The sequence below is a fragment of the Hirundo rustica genome, chromosome 5, assembly GCF_015227805.2.
Source record: "Hirundo rustica isolate bHirRus1 chromosome 5, bHirRus1.pri.v3, whole genome shotgun sequence".
NCBI classification, from domain to species: Eukaryota; Metazoa; Chordata; class Aves; order Passeriformes; family Hirundinidae; genus Hirundo; species Hirundo rustica.
Window position 1 is genome coordinate 70,667,688 of NC_053454.1, and position 5,432 is coordinate 70,673,119.

Here is a 5,432-nt window from a genome sequence, read left to right on the forward strand (position 1 = left end):
CTCATTTAGGCTACAAAGACATTATTTCTTATGTCTAAATCACTGCAGGTGATATGATTTTTTAGAGAGTAATTTTTTGTTCTACCCTTTAATTACCATTACATTTTCTCTTTCAGCTACTCCAAGACCTTTCATACCAGATAAAAAACAATTAGCAAAAATTTGCTCTTTATGGTTTAGATTTTCTTCGTACAATTTATAAATTGCAATTGAATAAATACTTTTTTATAAACTTACCAAATTCAAAAGATAATTTTTTAAAGCCATTTTCTGAGTTAGCTAATGAATAAATACTTTTTTATAAACTTACCAAATTCAAAAGATAATTTTTTAAAGCCATTTTCTGAGTTAGCTAACTATAGCATTTTACATGGTCCTTAAGAAAATCAGAGTTAACTTTCAATCTTCTTATGATTCAAATCCACAAAGGGCTGAGATTTTTCAAGGGAAATATCTGTGTGATGCAAGAAGCCTCTCATCCTTGTTTCAGCTGTTCATTCTGATTATTTTGCAAGACAACACAATGATTTTTGTCCCTTTTATTCCTTCCATATCCATCCTTTTTCAGATTTGTCTCAGGTAATCTAGTTTTATCAGAAAGGAAGAACCTTTTAGGATGTAATCACACAATTACACTCACACAGACAAAGAAGTCCTTTTGTAGATTCTTGTTTACCTACAAAGAGGTGAAGTCTTCCAATGAGCCCTGTGTTGCAGGATCTGTATTTCTGTGGCAAGGCATGCAATTTCCCATCATGACATACAGACCCATGGCCTGGCAGGCATTAGAAATTGAATAGATATTCACCAAATGTTCTCCAGGAGATGGGAAATAACTTCTTGCTTTCAGAGCATGTCTGTTTGTCCTGCACTGTCTTCAGAAAAAGGTGATTTCTATAGTATTTTATTTTAAATTAATATTGGCTTTATTACAATGTACTAAGTGTTTTCATTTTATTGCATTTACTGTAAGGAAAACTGGAGTTCAAAAGGCCATCAATCAAATTTACTGAAAATATTTTGAACATTAAATTTTTCCAAAAACTCTAAAAACCAAGAAGAGGGAATAATAGTCATTGTAGAAGTATGACCAAAGCTGTATTTTAATGGACAGTTGTCTGTAAATGGAAACCCTCAGTTTACACACATAAGGATACTCAGCTATGTGTAGAATCATTAACTTCAAAGAAACTTTCTCCATTGAAAATGTAATTGGGAGATCAAGGACTGCTTTGAATAGGGTAAGGCTAGTTGGGGAATTTTTTTATCCTAGAGGACTAAAATGAGAGCTAATAATCTTATTGCTTGCATAATAAACAGTTATTTAGAATTTCTACTTGCTTTTCTCCAATCCACCATCCAGTTTTAAGCAATTAATTACGCATTATCTTGATTAGACTAATTAAAGTGAGGATGAAATTATACTTTCACTAGAGTGGGTCATTTGAAAGGAATTTGCCAATTCCCCGTTTTACTCACTTTTTTAAAAGGCAGCTGTTGTTTTCACTTTTCCTCTTCGCACAATTTTGACTATGCTGCAATTCATTAGGATCTTTTTGAAAAAGCTGACATTTTTTACATAGTAAACAGCTCTAAGAGTTTAGGCTTCCAATTCATAACTAGACTGAAGATTACATTTCCTCACAAACCCAATAATTTTTTCACTAAGGAAAAAAAAAACCACCCGGGTAATGAAAACATGTCCTCTTAACTTGAAATATCTCACGTTTGCCACCCTATGAGAGCACCCCACTACTTGATGCTGTGAATTGTTGATTGATTATTGTTGACTTAGGGGTTTGGACAGCTGAATATTTCCTAGGAAAAAGGGAAAAAAAACAGTAGAGACCTTTCAGAAGCTGGGCATCTAGACTTGTATGGAAAAGGCTGTTCCACCACCTACAGAGCAGCTGCTCAGGTTTTCCACTGTCTCGAATAAGATCCAGAATCAGGTGTCCCATAGTCAAGAATGTCCTGTTTCAAAAGGAAACAGCAATCTACTACAGAATGATGAAATTGAAAGAGCTTTCGCTTCATCTCTGGCACAAATTATAACAATAGTTTTAAAGCATAGAAAAAATTAGGTGACAGGTAAATAATTTTATTCACAGCTCTACCTTTTTTTTTTTTTTTTTGTACAGATTGCAAGGTAGGAGTTTATGAGTTGTCTATGCTAGCATAGTTCAGATCCTCAGATTATACAAAGACTTAAGATACATATGTTTACTAAATAAACATAATTTTCTATCGCTTCTCTTTTCCTCGCTGGTGTTTTCGGTGTTGTTTTTGGTCTTGCAGTCCTACTTAATTATACAGAGTTATGATACATATCAGACATGTCTCTTACCATCTTCTGTGTTTAGAAAAGTTTACACATTTAAAAGTAAAATCTCAAAGAATTTTCAAAATATAAATGTTCTGATGCTTACCTCAGCAATGAAATTAACTATTTGTCTCAGTGAATTTGAGTTATACTTCACGTTTCCACAAATATTTTGTGCCTGACTGTTTTTAATGGTTGCCTTAGGCAGTTTCAAGTTATTCTCAGTCTTCTTTCTTTCTTCTGGTTTAGAAGTATCACTAGTTCTTTATTTTGGATTTATAATTTTGAGCACTGGCCACTGAGGCAAATTTATTCTTCTTTGCTTTCTGTGAAGTGCTTTGAAGGGTTCCCTGTGCTATCTCTGGTTGGCATATTACGTTAAATAGAGTCTTTCTGCCTTCATATTAAGAGATGATAATGTATTTCTTAATTTGGTATGATACAGACTCTACCCTTTGAAGCATGTAGAACACACAATTTATCACCCTGATTTATCTTCTTCCAAAGGGGTACAATCCTGCTGAGGACAGACTGCAGCAAAATATTTTCCACTTACCTCAAAGCTTCCTTCCAAAACCAGACACTAGCAAGGGAAGTTTTTGTGGCGCTCACACAGTACTTCCCAGGCCATGTGGGGAGGCAAATCCCGGAAGATCCTGCGTGTGCTGACACTCCAATTCCCGCTGGCCCCTGTTCCACTGAGAACAGCAAACACCTCATGTTTGCAGCTCTGCCCTGAAGCACAGAGCTGCTGTGACAGTTCAGCTGGGTTGGTGACTAATTTTTTTTTTTTTTTTTTATCCTAGCCAACCTACCTGCATGCTGAAGCATGAAAACACCTGGTAACCATCTATCCTCAATGTTCCACATGGTCTCTTCTGTCTAGGGTTGCCTTCCCTTCCCCTAGCTCCAGAAGTGCTCTAAAAACAGCGGCCAGTTTCTATCTCCAGCTTATTTATTGCCTCTTCTTTACTGCAGAGTACAATTTCTTGGAGAAGAACAGAGAGTTCCACCTGGTCAAATATCACAACAGAATTCTAATACTCTTCTCAGTCGCATCTACTTGTTTTACAAACCATGCCATTAACCACAGCTACATGAGTTTTAGTGCATTTCATACAACCTAGAGCAAAAAGATACCTTTAATTGCTGCTAAGGTTCTTCATGGTTGATAGTTCTAAAATACAATCATTTAGGAAATAGAATAGCATGCATATGACACTAAACTAACCAAGTTTCATTCATATATAAATGGAGAAAAAAATATCAGTATTTTTAGTATTTTATTTATATCTTTTAATCTGAGATAATTCCACAAAGCCTGGAACTTCTGGATAATTCAGAAGAATTTAAGTCATATTATAAAATATCCATATTTACAAATTTTTATTTTAAAAACTGTTAAGTGAAGTAATTTTTTCTGCAATATTCTTATTTTTAATTAGATATCAGTCAAATGCCAGGATTAAACAGTGATTCAGTGTTTTACAGCCATATATTAAACAAGGACCCTACCTACTGCTTTCCTTTTAAATCCTTTTCTCAGTACAAGAATATAAAAAGACTGCACACCTTTTCGGCTAATTAAAAAAAAAAAAAAGCAAGACATCAACCCTTACTTGGTGATAAAATAAATGAAAATGAAATAATAAAACATCCTTCTTACCATGTAAAGCTTGTGAACACTTAGAGCTTTCTCCTACTGAGTGGTTCTGGAGAAAAAAAGGTATTGCTGCTCATAATACCTTTTAGCCTGTTCAAGCAATTGCGTTTATATATGGTTCATACCAGTTTCAACTAAGTATCTAAATAGACAGGTTATTGTATTGTTCTCGTGTCAGGTGGACAGTGCTTACCAAACATCTAAACTTTTCTCCTGGGGGCAAAAAACATAGCTCCTTGTGATTAAGTGTGCCATGAATTCAGCTAACACAGTGGATTTATCCAAGGAAGCAGCATACAGTTGACTTCTCCAGCTCACTAAAAGACTTAAACTGATGGATGCCTCAAGCACATCTTCTAGAAAAAGCATGGTCTTATCTCAGGAGGGCTTAGAGCCCCTTTTTACTTCCTGAGGTTTTAATTTCATCTTATAAAATATTTTTAAAATATTAAAAGATTCATGTCATGTTCCAAATTCCATAGGTAAAATTATTTGCAAAAATCCTGTGAGAAGTAAGTTTATTTTCCAGTCTGCTGAAGCATTTCCTCTAAGAAATTCTCTACTTTAAGACTTTTGGTAACTTATGACATAACTGATAACAAATTTGTCTTTATCTTCATGGCAACAAGGTGTGATTACTGGTAAAAAATCCTAAAGGTACAATGGAGATTTATGACTATTTCTTTTTCCTGCAAATGATACAAACATAATTATTTGAAAATTTCTAGATGAGAATATGGATTCTGATGATATTCTACTCATATGTCTACACCTGTAAGGAATTTTCTGACATCTGAATGAATACCTTTCTGCTATTCCATTAAAATCCTTGAAGAAAAAACAATGATCTGGGATCCCTGAACACCTTCAGATGTGGGAATAGAAAGTAAGAAAGAATTAGAAAAGTCTTCATTAGTAAAGTTGACTTTGATACAAGTCCAATCTAACTCCTTACTATGCAGTTTTATATTTGAGGACACATTGAGGGCAAAGGGGCCTTCAGAAACTTATTACAGGATGGGTATAGTTTGAAGATTGTTCAATCTCTGCCGCAGTTTTGTAACATCTGGACCAAAACTTCTCAGGATTCAATCCCACTGTCACAGTCACTTGAATCTCCCGTACAGGTTCTCCAGTTATTGTCATATTTCTGGGACAAAGGAGCTAAAAGTTGTTGAAGAAAAAGATTTTCAAAAATTCAATGCTGTTTTGCAGTTTGTGTAACCCCAAAACTTTTCCAAATTTATGAAAGCTGAATTTTTAAGAGTTTTCTACTTTCACGCTTCTGGCACATCTTTAAGTACTATTCTGTTAAAAAAAAAAATAATAATAATAATAATAATAATAAAAAAAAAAGTCATGTTTTCTCTTCTATGAGGGTCAATAGACCTTCTTCTTCAAACTCAGGGGAAGTGTACCAGACATGTTTTAGATACTGCTTATGAT